This window comes from Engystomops pustulosus, chromosome 8 (assembly GCF_040894005.1).
Source record: "Engystomops pustulosus chromosome 8, aEngPut4.maternal, whole genome shotgun sequence".
Lineage (NCBI taxonomy): Eukaryota > Metazoa > Chordata > Amphibia > Anura > Leptodactylidae > Engystomops > Engystomops pustulosus.
The window spans coordinates 51,296,113-51,312,727 of record NC_092418.1 but is presented as its reverse complement, the minus strand read 5'-3'; the positions used below and the strand labels follow the sequence as shown (position 1 = coordinate 51,312,727).

The window sequence follows — 16,615 nt, the reverse complement described above, 5'->3', positions numbered from 1 at the left end:
AAAATTTTAGCTTTTCCGTTATTCCGCCATGTGATGGCATTTTTTTGTGCGGGATGAGATACTTTTTCCAGTGTTACCGTTTTGGGGTTGGTATCACCTATTGTTGAAAATTTATGAACTTTATTTTGAAGGCAGGAGTGAAAACGCATCTATTCTGTACTTGATTCTTTACTTTTTTTTTGGTGTTCCCCGTTTAGCCTAATAATCATGTTATCTTTATTCTATGGGTCAATAGGATTACAGGGATACCATGCTTGAATTTTTTTTCTTACTTTTCTACTAAATTTTCCAAATAAAACCCTAATATGGAGAAAGAGCTATCAGTTTTGCATTGCTGTCTTCCAAGTGGCATAATACTTTTTTTTTAAACTCGTTTTATTGAAAGTGTACAACACTGACAATAAAAGAATTTACCACAGTATATGATATTATGTTTTACATATCATGCGTACACAGGTAAATAGAACAAAAGAGAAACAACAAAAACAAACAAAAAACCCCCCAAAAAACTCTGCAGTGCTGCTGCAAGACCACATCCATAATTTCCATTATAAATGGGGTATCTGTTTAGAAGACAAGTTCTCCAGGAGGTATTTTATTACTCCATCCCTCCAGTTCTTATATTTATGCTGTTAATTAGCCTGTAATGCCCTCAACTGTGATGTGAATGTGTTTACAGAATAAAGTGTAGCCGAGGAGTCACACCATTGTCCCCATACCTTATTGAATTTATCTGGACAACCTCTTCCCCTATATATCAGGTCATGAAAAGGGAGGACCGAATTCACTAATTTCCTCCACATTGATAGGGATGGTGGTTGTGTTGCCATCCACTTTAAAGCTATGACCTTCCTAGCCAGAAATAATACCTCTCTAAGAAATATACGTTTGTGATGTTGCCATGCTTCTTCATCAACCACCCCCAATAAACAGAGCTCTGGTGTAGATTGGACAGGTGTATTAAGTACATTAGTTAGCAGTGATATTACCTCCTGCCAATATGCCTGAATGGTCAGACATGTCCATACCATATGCCAAAAATCAGCATATACTGCAGAGCATCACAGACATCCAGTAGTCTGCTTCCTTCCCATTCTATATATTCTGGCTGGGGTCAAATAGCATTGATGAAGGAAGAAAACTTGTATTAACTTATTGTTAGCTGCTGGAGACACTAGCATGGCTGACTCCAAGGCTTCCGCATATGTCACATCCGTCAAACTAGGTATGAGGGTTTTCCATTTTTCCAATGCTGGAGAGGGATTGGCCGAGACCTTTTCAGTGATAAGATGGGAGTACAGTATGGACACTAATCCCCTAGGAGCTTGAGATCTAAGTACCCCAATAAGAGGATAGCTTGATATGAGTAGGTGAGAATCTGGAAATTGTACCCCTAGGGCATTCCTAAGTTGTAAATATCTAAAAAATGGTGCCTGTGGGATATCTTTAGAGCTTTTCAGTTGCTCAAATGAGTGTAGGATAGAGTTATCATAGAGATCACACAATTCTCTAATGCCAAAATCAGCCCATATTCGCAGGTCCGGAAGTTTAAGTATTTCAGGCAGGCTTGGATTATTCCACAATGGAGTCTCCGCAATTACTGTTGTAAATTTTGACAAAGACTTAGCCTGCTGCCAAATTGACCTAGCCAATTTGTGTATTGGTAGCAGTCGGCCCGAAATAAGGTGGGGAGTCTCTAAAACAGGCCAAAGACAGTCTATCTTCAAAAAATGGGCAAAGTGATATTCTGAGTTTGGCAGCGAATCAGGAAGAAGCCAGTGTCTAACATGTCTAAGTTGTCCTGCTAAATAGTAAACATGAAGGTCTGGGAGCGCCGTTCCTGCCATACTTTTTGGGCGTTGGAGGGATGTCAATTTTAATTTGGCTCTAGAGTTACCCCACACAAATAAAGTCATTAAACTATTCATCTGAGAAAAGAAACTTTGAGGAACTACTACCTCCATATGTTGCAAGGCATATAGACATTTGGGTAATACAATCATCTTTATAAGGTTAATCCTGCCCGCGACAGATAATGGCAGGGATCCCCAGGTTCTAAATTTGGCTTTAAAGTGCTCCAACAATGGGTGTATATTCAGGTCCAGAGGGGCAGAGGGAATAGTTGATATATAAATCCCTAAATATTTATATGTATCTGTTACCCTCAGTCCAAGTACCGAACTGGCACTTCCTTCTGGTGGCTCCGGGGAGAGAAAGGTTATTGAGGACTTAGTCCAATTTATTCTAAGCCCCGAATATTTGCCAAAAGAATCAATCTGCGCCATGGCAACTTCTAAGGTTGATAATGGATTTGACATATATAACATCATGTCGTCTGCATACAATGCAGTTCTGTCTACTCTGGAGCCAATCTGCACCCCCTTATACTGTGGATCTCTTCTAATTAATATAGCCAGCGGCTCCACTGCCAATGCAAACAATAAAGGCGATAGGGGACATCCCTGACGCGTTCCCCTATGCAGAGAAAAGGAAAGAGATGGAAGCCCATTCACTAAGAGGGCCGCCTTCGGAAGTTTATATAGTACAGGCAGTCCCCGGGTTACGTACAAGATAGGGTCTGGAGGTTTGTTCTTAAGTTGAATTTGTATGTAAGTCGAAACTGTATACTTTATAATTGTAGATCCAGACAAAAAAGTTTTTGGGCCCAGGGACAATTGGAGTTTAAACATTTTTTGCTCCAATGGGACCAAGGATTATCAATAAAGCTTCATTACAGATACTTTACAGCTGATTATTGCAGTCTGGGAATATAGTAAAGCATTCAGAAAGCTTCACCAGAGGTCAGAGGGGTCTGTCTGTAACTATGGGTTGTCTGTAAGTCGGGTGTCCTTAAGTAGGGGACCGCCTGTATGTTCAACCAAGAGATAAATACCGGGCCAAACCCAAATTTAGTTAGTACCTGTTGGAGGAATGGCCATTCAACTGAGTCGAATGCCTTTGTGGCATCTAAGCACGCTAATGCCTAGTCAGCTTTTAATTGACACCCAATTTGAGATATTACCTGCACCCTTCTGATATTTTCAGTGGTTGACTTTCCGGGCATAAAACCACACTGATCCGGATGTATCAAAGATAAAATAACTGAGTTAAGACGTTTAGCCAATACCTTTGTTAACAATTTATAATCAATGTTCATTAATGAAATGGGGCGGTAAGACCCACACTCCGTCGGGTCCTTATCTGGCTTCAGTATTAGGACTATATTGGCGTCATAAAAGGATGGTGGAAGTACTCCTTGACTAAAGGCCTCTGTAAAACATTGCAATAGAGCCGGCAGTAAAGCCTCTTGATATTGATCATAGACTTCTACCGGAATACCATCTCGGAGATTTTCTCCTTTGTATATCCTTCATCGCCTCAGTAAGTTGGTCCAATGTTATTGGGGAGTCTAGGGCCTCTCGCTGCGTTGAGTCTAGAGTAGGAAAGGGTATATTGTCTAAATATGGCATAATATTTTTGGCTACAGAGCTGGTTGATGGCTTGCTGGTTGCTGTTTTTTTTTAAATACATTTTTTGTGTGATTAAGTAGGTAAAAACATAATTTTTGGCAGGTTTTTTATCGGCGTTCATTGTGCGGGTTCAATAATTATTTACCGTATATACTTGTGTATAAGCCGAGTTTTTCAGCACAAAAAATGTGCTTAAAAACCTCATCTCGGCTTATACACGAGTCAATAATAATAAAAAAAAAATTAATACTCACCCTCCGGCTCTCGGAACCTCGGCGGCGGCGGCTCCCGGTCCTCGGCGGCGGCTCCCAGTCCTTGGCGGCAGCTCCCGATCCTCTGCGGCGGCTTCTCTCTTCTATCTTCACATGCCGGCAGTCGCGTCTATGCGCCTTGCCGGCGGGCGCACAATATGATGTAGCGGTGTCGCCGCTGATGACGCCATCAGCAGCGACACCGCCGCATCGCACTGTGCGCCCGTCGGCAGGTTGCATGGACGCGACTGCCGGCACGTGAAGATAGAAGAGAGAAGCCACCGCAGAGGATCGGGAGCTGCCGCTGAGGACCAGGAGCCGCCGCCGTCGAGGACCGGGAGCCGCCACTAAGCATCAAAGGTGAGTATCGTCGGAGGGTGAATATTAAGTTTATTTTTTTATTATTCACTAGGCATACTGAGGCCAGGCTGTATACTTTTTGGGGCAGGCTGTATACTTTTTGGGGCAGGCTGTATACTTTTTGGGGCAGGCTGTAAACTTCTTGGGGCAGGCTGTATAATACATGGGGGCATGTGTATAATACATGGGGGCAGGCTGTATACTTCATGGGGGCAGGCTGATTGTATACTACTTGGGACAGGCTGTATACTACAGGGGCTGGCTGGTTGTATACTACAGGGGGCTAGCTGGCTGTATACTACATCCTCGGCTTATACTCGAGTCAATAGGTTTTCCCATTTTTTGTGGTAAAATTAGGGGTCTCGGCTTATACTTGGGTCGGCTTATACTCGAGTATATATGGTACTTTTATTCTATGGGTTGTTGCGGACGCAGTGATACTATATATGTGGGGTATGTGTTATGATTTAGACTTTTTTTTTGCGTTATATGTTTCTATATATGTTAAGGGGCTTATGGGCATTTTTTTTTTATTAATTACTTTATTTTTTATTGAATAACCTTTTTAAAAAAATTTTTTACTAGTTCCACCAAGGGACACAAACAAGCAATCATCTAATTGCTTGTTCATGAAAATACTCTGCAATACTGATGTATTTCAGGGTATTAGCTGACGTCATAGACATATCTTACAGGCACAGCTGATCAGACCTCGGGGCTGCCAGAGGAACAATCGGCGCCCCCCGAAGTCGGGCCAGGGGGGGCTGCGATGGTCGGGGAAAGACCCCCAGAAGGCAGTTTAAAGGCCGCAGTTGCGCTGACCGCGGCATTTAACAAGTTAAACACTCGCGACGCTGGGCGTTAAGAAGGTTAATTAAAATACTATAAATATAAATACAATAAATAAGTAGCTATTCAACTGTGAAAGGCACCCACTTTGGTGTCTATAGGTTAACCAATTTGGTCTACTATGAGCAAATCATTGTAGGAAGTTGGGAGAAAATGGAGTTGCTACTGACTGCACAAAAAATGGTGGAGTTTAGTTGATATAAACAGAAAACTGTCCAATTAGTACACAACATTGGGGCATATGTATCATTAGTCCGGCTTTGTTCGTCTCTTTTTTTTATTACTTTTCTTGGCTTTTCTGCTGGTCTCCAAAAGACACAATGTGGCAGATTTACTTACCCGGTCCATTCGCGATCCAGCGGCTCGTTCTCTGCGGTGGATTCGGGACCGGACGGGATTCATTAAGGCAGTTCCTCCGACGTCCACCAGGTGGCGCTGCTGCGCTGAAGAGTAGTGGAACGCACTCAAGTTCACTGGCCTATTTCTAGTGAAGGTAAGTGCAAGCTCCGCAAGACTTTTTTTTTTTAAATGTGGCGCTTTTTCCGATTTCCGTCATTTTTCCGATTTTCCGATGTGCCGGAAAATTTTCCGATTTCCGTCACGTGCATGCTAGCGCCGATGCGCCACAATCCGATCGCGTGCGCCAAAATCCCGGGGCAATACAGGGAAAATCGGCCCAAATCGGAAATATTCGGGTAACACGACGAGAAAACGTGAATCGGGCCCTTAGTAAATGACCCCCAATAAGTTCCAAGCTAATTTCTACCCTGGTCAGAGGCAGCCCAATATTTGCGCCAAAAACTGTGACTTATTTTGCGCCTTTCACAACTGGATTCAGATGATAACTTGGGAGAACTTCAGAAAACTAGACAATGGCAAACTTTGAAAGGAGACAATGAGTACAAGCACCATAAAAAGTAAGCCAAACGTTTGATACATGTGCCCCATTGACTTCAGACTTAGAATATTTATTAGATAATCAGCTCTCACATCAGTGAGGAAGTTAGAAAATGAACTGGGAATAATAATAATAATAATTGAGGGAGATTTAAAATTAAATGAAACACTATTAAAGAACCTAGAATGTCTCTCAGAACGCAAACAAGAAGTAGATACTAATTAATTAAACACGGGGCATGCCTAAAAAGACAGGCCGAAACCAAACTACAAGCACTCTTACTTAAACTGCAAACTCTAGAAGCAATCTCTCCAACTAACAACATTAAGAGAGCTTACACTAGTTAGACATGAGATAAACTCCATACTTCAAGCCAAACAAAAAAGATTACAACAGATATGCTTTAGATCATACTATGAACGGAGCAACAAGCCCGAAAAATATTTAGCCAAAGCTCAAAGAGACAAAAAAGCTGCATCCTGTATCCCCTCCATTAAAATAAAATCAGGAAACATTGGGGCAGATTTACTTACCCGGTCTAATTGCGATCCAGCGGCGCATTCTGTGTGGCGGATTCGGGACTTCCGGCAATTCACTAAGGTAGTTCCCCCGATGTCCACTAGGTGTCGCTGCTGCGCTGAATTCCGTCGAAGTTCACTGAAGTTCACCAAGCTCCGTCGAGTGCAGGTAAGAGCTTGTCAAGCGACTCTTATGGCCATGCCCCCACCCAATTTCCGTCGCGTGCATGCTGGCGCCGATGCGCCACAATCCGATCGCATGCGCCAAATCCCGGGGCAATTCAGGGAAAATCGCCGCAAAATGGTAAAATTCGGGTAGCCCAACGTAAAAACACGATTCGGGCCCTTAGTAAATTACCCCCATTGTCCACAAGACAGAAGAGATAGCCAAATCCTTCTTTGAATACTACTCAAATCTTTACCAGAACCTTCCACAACTTTCACTCCCCCATCAACACCCAAAACACTATCACAATACATCAAAGAAACTTCACTACCCACAATAACCCAAACAGAGACAGAACAATTAGAAGCACCCTTCAGGTCAGATGAACTACAACAAGTTATTAATTCTCTCCCAAACGGAAAGAGCCCTGGTCCCAAAGGCTACACAGCTATATTTTACAAAATTTTATTGGAAGAACTAACACCTCCCCTACTACAAACCTTCAACGCGGTTTCAGATTCTGTACATTTCCCTCCAGCCTTTTTACATGCCGACATCACCATAATTCCAAAAGAAGGAAAAGATCCTCTACTTTGTCAAAGCTACAGACCCATCTCACTAATAAACTCTGATGCTAAAATATTTGCCAAACTCATAGCCAAGCGCCTCTCCCTTCTACTGGGGTCCCTAGTCCATCCAGATCAAGTGTGCTTTATACCAAACAGAGAAGCAATAGATAATATTCTTAAAACCTTTTCGCTCATCCATCATGCAAACAAAACATCCATGCCATTTATTGCGTTGTCTCTCGATGCAGAGAAGGCTTTTGACTGGGTGGACTGGGCATTCCTGGCGGAGACACTAAAACAAGCGCTATATAATTCACCCAAAGCTCAAGAAAAATGAATGGCTCATATTCCAAACCATTCACAAAATAGAATGGCACCAGACAGGGCTGCCCCCTCTCTCCAATATTATACGCACTGGTCATTGAACATCTCCTAGTTGCCATAAGAGCTCACCCCAAAATCTCAAACTTGGAGAAAACTCCTATGTCAGCTTTTGCAGATGATGTCTTGATATATCTAACCAATACAGATAAATCCCTCCTAAACCTTATGGAGACACTACAAATATTTGGATACTTAAGTAACCATAAAATTAATTTATCTAAATGCACAGCAATGGGTATTGGATTAAGCGAACCAACACTCAAATCCTTACAAAACAAATATAAATTTCATTTGAAAAGAAAAGCATTCACATACCAAGGAGTCCAAATAACTGCAAGCACAGAAACAATATTTCTGCATAATTACAAAAACTTCCTCCAATTGTTTCAATCAGAACAAAATGGGGACCTAAAAAAATCTCATGGTTAGGCAAAGTAAACTGCATAAAAATGACCATTCTCCCAAAATTATTCCAAACCACACCCCTCTCCTTACCCAAGATCTTTTTTAATGAATTATCATCCTTAATAATCCACTTCATATGGTCTCCCAGAATATCTAAAAACACATTGATGCGTAGGAAAACACAAGGAGGCCTTGGCCTACCGGATTTCAAAGACAACTTTTATGCCTCAAACCTTGCCAGAATAATAGACTGGTTCCATCACAATACAAAACCATGGATACAATTAGAAGAGCAGCTTTCTCCATTGCCTTTAACAGGCCTTCCCTGGTCATCCAACGCTACATTCCTACTACATCGACTGAATACTCTCCCTTACATAGCAGCCCAAACTACCAAAACAATAAACAAATCCTCTGATACATCAAAATTATTCGAGAATAATGGGCCACTCACACCAATCTCAGAAAATTTAGATTCCCCCCCAGGGCTGACTTCCTTCAGCCTTTCAGAGAACTCAGTAAACCTCTAAGGTACAAAACTTTTTTAGAAACATCCTCCCTAAGGACTTACAATGACCTAAGCAAAAACAACTCTTGCACCCAGAGAACTCCATGGGAATTTAGACAACTTTCAAACTTTTACCACAGATACAAAAATAAATTAAATTTATACAGGAAACTAACCCCATTCGAGAAACTATGCCTATCACCATCTCCAATCCCCCACACAATCTCTAAAGTCTACAATCTTACGCTCAACAAACGGGCAGATTTACCTCTGCATTTTATAAAAAAGTGAGAAGAAGAATTAAACCAAAACTTCACAACTGAAGAATGGTCCAAGGCATTCAACCACACAAAACATCCATCTCTGTAAAATCCCAAGAAACAAATTATAAAATCATGTCAAGATGGTATTGTGTTCCAACAAAACCACGTTTGATCAACCCTTCATGACCAAATGAGTGCTGGAGATGTAGAGGAGCAATGGGTACAAAGAAACACATTTGGTGGGAATGCCCCATAATCCAACCATTCTGGGAGAATGTTTGTAAAATAACTACAGAACTGACAGGCCACACTATCGCCAATGAACCATCTAGATTATTGCTTTCTATTTCCAACACACCAACAAAGAACAATAAACATATTTTAACAAACTTCGTGCTGACAGTGGCATGCTCGCTGATTCCCAGGTTATGGAAAACTACCAGAGCCCCATCCACCACCGATTGGTTCAAAGAGATCCTATACTTACAAAATTTTGACTCACAACAGAGAATAAAAAAACTCAAGACAAATACTCAAAAGTTTGGGCCCCATGGATTTCATTCAAAGAATCTCCAAGATACCTCAACATGGCAGAATAACCCTAAGAGGAATAACCCTTAAACTTCTTCCTAGCTTATAATAATAGGTTGATCAAACAGCTTAGACCAGTTTCCCCCTATCCTACATCTCCATCCTAATCTAACTACTGCCCTTACCTTAACCCTCCCCTTTCTCTTGTTCACTTTGTTTCAATAAACTATAATGTTTAACAAATTAACAAAACAATATCATTCATACAATGTTATTTTCATGCTGTAATTTCCAGTGTGGAAAACAAACTTCAAAATCTCAAATAACTGTTAAACCGTTTACTTTTCTCAATAAAGCAAGAATGATAAATAATCTGATGTAATTTGGCCAAAAAACTAAAATGCCTTGAACAACATTATTAAGGGTTTTAACAATTTTTTCTGCTCTTACAAGTGGCGGTTTAAGTCTCCCATGGGTCGTGGGCTGTTCACATAACTAGCACCCACCCCCACACCCAGCATCCAAACCAACATTTGCCCAGACTTACTCTATATCCTCAATCTTGTACTGTTCATAAAAGTAATTTAATGTTGAACACACTCTTATAACTCATCTGTATTTGTCCCATGCCCTCTGTTATTCCACTAGGTAATGTGCAAATACCTTGACATGCTCTAAAGACTATACAATCTATACCTCTATACTCTTTCTATGATCTATTTATCATGTAATTGTAGTTATGTGACCATTGGTTGATTTTTTCTGCCTATGTTGTCTTTTAAAATGGATTTAAATCTATCTATCCAACTATGTGTCACAGGTGCTCCTGCGACCCACATCTCGGGTCGCAGGAGCACCCGTGCCCCTCTCCGTGGCGGCGGCCCTCCCCGGCCTTACTTTCCTCTCCACGCTCCTGCTCCCGTTCCGGCTTCCCAGCAGGCGCGTCCCCATTCCCTAGGGAGCACGTGTGCAGGCGCTCGCAAATTTGACTTCCAGGGTTTGTTTAAAAGCCGGCTTCTCCCAATATCCCCCGCCGGAACTTTGCGCTCTATGCCTCAGAGAAAGCTGTTATCTGTGACTTGTTCCCGTGTATTTACCTACCATTGTGACCCCGGACCTGTTCCCGATTTCGCTCCTCCGCTGCCAGCCCTGACCTCCTGCTCTGTCTCTGAACCATTGCCGCCTATTTTGATCTTCTGCTGTCCCCGACCACGAGATAGCCTGCTGACTTTGTACCTCGACCTTGGCTGCCACCGTGGACAAGTCACACCTGTGGAACGACCTGGTGGTACCACGCCGCAGCAAGAGCAACTCGCTTTGCGGTGGGCTCTGGTGAAAACTGGGTGCCACTTAGATTCTGGTTCCAGGTGTTGGCTTGTGTCATCGTCCACGGTGGTCCAGGCCATTGACCCCGTCAAGGTTCCGCTACCTAAACTGGCTGATCTTACCACCGTTGTGGTTCAGCAGTTCCCGCAGATTGCTGCTCAAGGAGAATAGCTCGGACAAGTCACCGCCATGTTGCAGCAGTTGATTGCCAGTCGGCAACAGCGACAGATCTATGACCCTGCTACCTCTCCTGCTACCCCAGCTTGTCTGCCTGCCACTGAACCAAGGCTGAGACTCTCTATGCCTACCAAGTATGATGGGGACCCCAGGTTGTGCAGGGGCTTTATTACACAGTGCTCCCTGCATATTGAACTTATGCGGTCTCTGTCACAGAACGGTCCAAGGTGGCATTCTTCATCAGCCTCCTCATCGGGCTACCCCACTCAGGGACAGAGACGATCCGGTCACGGATACTCTCCCTGCATCCCTGGCGAAATTCCGGTCCTTTTTTGAGGAACCTGCTTGAGCCTCCTCAGTTGAGACTGCACTGCTGAACCTGTGCCAAGGGGACTCGTTCGTAGGTGACTATGCAATTCAGTTTCGTACCGGTACCTGTCTTGGTTTCCTCCGTAACTTCCAAGTCTCTGAAGGTTCTACCAACATGTTATCAGGACTTTGCTGATGTGTTCTCCAAGAAGCACGCAGAGACTTTGACACCATACCATTCCTACGACTGCCCTGTGGATCTGTTGCCGGGTTCTTCTTCTCCCCGGGGATGGGTGTACCCTCTTTCAGTCCCCGATGTAGCAAAGTCGGAATATATTCAATAGAATCTGCAGAGAGAGTTTATACATAAGTCCTCTTCTCTGGCTGGTGCGGGCTTCTTCTTCGTGACCAAGAAGAATGGGCCACACTGTCCATGCATTGATTAATAAAGTTCCACTCTTGTATCTCCCATCGTGGCGCTCACCAAGAAGGGCGCCAATCCCCGCCACTGGTCTTCGGCGGCTGAAGAAACCTTCTCAGGGTTGAAATCCGCCTTGCCTCACCCCCAGTTCTCAATAGACCTGATTCAGAAAAGCCCTTTCATCTGGAAGTTGATGCGTCCTCCGTAAGTGCAGGGGCGGTGCTCACCCAGAAGGGACCTAAAGCCCGAACTCTCACTTGATGCTTTTTCATTAAGACTTTTTCTCCCTCAGAGAGGAATTACTCCATAGGAGATAGAGAACTTCTGCCCATCAAATTTTCCCTGGAACAATGGCAATATCACCATCACCATCCGGTCTGCGTATATACAGATCATAAAAATCTCCTGTATCTCCAGACAGCCCAACGTCTCAACCCTAGGCAAGCCCTTTGGTCACTCTTCTTTTCATGTTTCAACCTTCTGATCCACTTCTGTTTTACGGAGAAGAATATCATGGCTGATGCCCATTCCCTTGCCTTGGATGTCTTTGGAGAAGAGCCAGTCGGCACATTATTCCTCCTGAACAACTGGTTGTTGCTGCTTCGGTGGATCTTCGGCAACTTCCCCCCAGCAAGAAGTATGTCCGGCCGCCACTGCAAAAGAGGATATTGACTTCGGGACATTGTTCGCGCCTGATGCTTAGGAATTCGTGGGTTCCTGCATTTTTTGTGCCTGTAATAAGCCTTCTTGCCTTAAACCGGCTGGCCTGCTGCTGCTGTTGTCGATACCCAGTCGCCGTGGCAGTGGACTTCGTCACGGACCTCCCGCCTCCCTCTGGCAATTCCGTAATCTGGTTGGTGACCGACCTGTTTTCCAAGATGTCCCATTTTGTTCCCCATCCAGGTCTTCCGTCTGCTCCACGTCTTGCCAGTTTGTTCTTTCATCACATCTTCCGGTTACATGGACTTCCTCAACACATCGTTTCTGATTGAGGGATCCAGTTTGTGTCTAAATTCTGGCGATCCTTGTGTAACCAGCTGCAAGTGAATCTGGACTTTTCCTCCACTTATCACCCACAGTCGAATGGTCAAGTATAAAGGGTGAACAAAACTTTGGGCTGTTATCCCCACCATTTCGTATCTGCCTGTCAGGACGACTGGTCCAATCTGTTGCCTTGGGGGGAGTTCTCCTATAACTCCCTGGACTCTGAGTCTGCTGGGACAGCTCCTTTATTTGTTGTCTACGGACGATTTCCACGCCCTCCTCTTCCTCTCTCCATTCCCTCAGATGTCCCTGTGGTACATGATTTGATACAGGACCTCAAATCGATCTGTCAGTCTCTACTTCGGCGCCTCTGCCCGCACCAAGTTCCAGGCTGATAAAAACCGGCTGATCTTGGGTAAATAGAGCCACCACTCATTTTTTACACACATATATATATATATATATATATATATATATATATATATATATATATATATATATATTAGCTGTGGCTACAAACTATAGACTATCTCACACTGTCTCTGTCACTGACCGTCCCTTTTTTATAAACTTTTTTGGCAGTCTCTGTCTCTGACCTTCTCTGTCAGTCTCTTTCAGTGACTGTCTGTCTTTGGCAGTCTCTTTCAGTGACCGTCCGTCTCTGGCAGTCTCCTTCAGTGACCGTCTGATCAATTAAAGCTCAAGTTTTATTTTTGCACAGCTGTTTATAAAATGACAACTGATCTCTGGTTTCCATGGGCAACTCGAACAGGTTTACCGCAGACATTTCTGATAAATCTCCCCCTATCTCTGTATCTCTATCCATCTTGCCTAAGCGTCTTATACTACTTAAGACATAAGCGTCTTATACTAATTGCCATTAGTAACCAATCAAAGCTCATATTAATGACCTGTGGCAGAATAGCAACCAATCACACCTCAGCTTCCAACTGCCACAGCAGCAGCAGACAATGGCTTCAGTATATGGAGGTTAACCCCTTAATGACCTGGCCCTTTTTTGCTATTTCATTTCCATTTTCTCTCCCCACCTTCAGACATCTATAACTTTTTTAATTTTACACATTAAGAACTCTGTGACAGCTTGTTTTCTGTGTAACAAATTGCACTTCAGTGTGTCGGTATTTAATATTCCATGCTGTGTACTGGGAAGCAAGAACAAAATGGTGAAAAAACACATTCGCATAGTTTTCTTGAGGGCTTGGATTTTACGGCTTTCATTGTGCACCCCAAATGACATGTCTTTTATTCTTTGGGTCAGAACAATCACAGGGATACCAAATTTGTATAGGTTTTATAATGTTTTCATACATTTACAAAAATTAAAACCTGTACAATTTTTTTTTTTTATTTTGCCATCTTCTGGCACTAATAACTTTTTCATACTTCAGTGTACAGAGCTGTGGTGGTGGTGGTGGTGTCAATTTGTGCAACTTTTGATGAAATTTTCAGTGCTTCTATTTTTAGGACTGTACGACCTTCTGATCACTTTTTATAGAATTTTTTATATTTTTCAAAATGGTAAAAAAATGCCACTTTCGACTTTGGGTCTATTGTCCACAGTGACAAAACTTTATCATATTTTGATAGATCGGGCATTTTAGGACGCAGCGATTCCTAATGTGTTTATGATTTTTACTGTTTATATTTATATCAGTTCTAGGGAAAGGGGGTGATTAGAATTTTTATGTTTTTATATTTTTTTTTATTTTTTACTTTTTTTATTTTTACTATTTTTCAGACTCCCTAGGGTTCTTTAACCCTAGGTTGTCTGATCAATCCTACCATATACTGCCATACTACAGTTTGGCAGTATATGGGGATTTTCCTCCTCATTCATTTCAATGTGCAATAAGCACACATTGAAATCAATGGGTTAAAATGAGGCTTCTGAAGACCCGAGGCTGTCATGGCGACGGATCGACCACTCCCCGATGACGTCACAGCTTTTTGAAGCCGCTGGCAGCTTTGCCTGCGATGATCCTGGGGATAACACCAATATGCAGCAAAGACTTACCGGCTACTATCAGTAAGGGGTTAATAAGTGGATTTTGTAAAGCACGGGTTGAAAATTTCCACTGAAAAACGGAGTCTATGACGTTTCCTGAGTCACAGAGAGTAAAAAATTTAGCAAACATGACGGTACAGATTCCTGTAGCGGACATACATACATACACATATAGGGGCATATTTATCAGGACCTCTGTGCACCGCCAGTGGCGCAGAGGCCCTGAAATAATCGCAAATGCTAGCTTATTGCTAGATTTTGCGATTATTTTCCTCAATCCGCCACCTTCACGCCAGCCGGGCAGGAGTGGGCCGGCGCGGCCGGGCAGGAGTGGGCCGGCGCGGGGCGTTACTGTCCCCGCGCCTGCGCACTCGCTGCTGCCGGCGACTTTTCATAGGTGAAAAGTCGCCGGCTGCGTTTTTTTCTACGCCAGGCCCTGCACGAGCGCCAGCGTATGATAAATATCCCCCATACACTCTATTTCTATATATCAACAGCTATTTCGGTTTGATATAGCTAATAACTGATGGACACAGTAATATTTCAGGTTTGAAATGAGGTTTATTGTACTTAAAGAAAATGTGCAATATGCATTAAAACAAAATTTGACAGGTGCAAAAGTATGGGTACCCTTATCATTTGCTTGATTTGAATACTCCTAACTATTTTTTACTGACTTACTGAAGCACTAAATTGGTTTGGTAACCTCATTCATAGTATCATAGTATATAAGGCTGGAAAAAGATGCAAGTCCATCAAGTCCAACCTTTAAGAATTAAATAAATGTTTTATCCCCATAGCCCGTGATATTTTTTCTCTCCAGAAAGGCATCCAGGCCTCTCTTGAACATGTACATAGAGTCCGCCATAACAACCTCCTGCGGCAGAGAGTTCCACAGTCTCACTGCTCGTACAGTAAAGAACCTTTGTCTATGTTGATGGTAAAATCGCCTCTCCTCTAGGCGCAGAGGATGCCCCCTTGTCCTGGTCACAGGCCTAGGTATAAAAAGATCTTTGGAGAGATCCTTGTACTGTCCATTCAGGAATTTGTACATTGTAACGAGGTCTCCCCTCAGTAGTCTTTTTTCTAAACTGAATAATCCCAAATTTTGTAATCTGTCTGTCACGGGTGGTCCCGCATCGCAGGTCGCGGGCTCACCCGTGCTGCCCTGCCCCTGCCAGCGCATCTCACCCGTCCCGGCTCCTGGCTCGTTCCCCTCCGCTGTGCGCGCGTGTCCCCGACTGCTAAGGCGTGCGCGCGACAACTTCTCCAAATTTAAAGGGCCAGCGCGCCATTAATTGGCGCTGGCCATATTGCCCAATTCTTCATAACCCTGCCTCTTCCTGTAACCCTTGCCAGATGTTTGTGCCTCACAGCCTAAGAGAAAGCTTTGAAGCGATTATTCCTGCGTTCCTGTGTATTCCTGCGTTCCTGTGTATTCCTGCGTTCCTGTGTATTCCTGTGTGTTCCCGCTCCTGAGTCCTGTGTTGCCGTGGTACCCGAGTTCCTCCCTGTTGCTGTGTTCCATGTGCCTGTGTTCCCGCTCCCACCTGCCTGGACCTCCCGTTGCTGACCTCCGACTTGACGTTGCATCTCTGCCGCCTGCCCTAACCCTGTGCCTGGACCTGACTACGAGACTGTCATCCGCTAAGGTACCTCGACCTCGGCTGCCACCGCGGGCTGGTCGCACCTGTGGAACGACCTGGTGGTATCCTGCCGCAGCAAGTCCAACCCGCTTTGCGGCGGGCTCTGGTGAAAACCAGGTGCCGCTTGGGCTCCGGTCCCAGGTGTCGGCTAGTTCCATCTCCCGCGGAGGACCAGAGGATCCACTGATCCTGACACTGTCATTGTATTCTAATCCCCCCATTCCTCTAATAATCCTGGTTGCTCTCCTCTGCACCCGTTCCAGCTCTACTATATCCTTTTTATACACTGGTGCCCAAAACTGTACACAGTATTCCATGTGTGGTCTGACCAGGGATTTGTATAAGGGCAAAACTATGGGGCACATTTACTTACCCGGTCCATTCGCGTCTTCCGGTGATTCATGAAGGTCCTGTGCCCAATGTCCACCAGGTGGCGCTGCTGCGCCGAAGTCCGCCGAGGTGCCCCGGAGTTCATCGTCTTCATCGTGGTGCATGTGAGTATGGCCCGTGCAACCAAATTTTTTTTTTAAATGCGGCGGTTTTTCCAAATCCGT

At 43.9% G+C, this 16,615-nt stretch overlaps 1 protein-coding gene across 3 annotated transcripts in view; it reads right to left on the bottom strand.

Moving 5' to 3' along the window:
* SLC29A4 (solute carrier family 29 member 4) overlaps nt 1–16,615 on the bottom strand; it is a 189,076-nt gene that overhangs the window by 151,948 nt on the left and 20,513 nt on the right. The gene's annotated exons all lie outside the window — the stretch shown is intronic.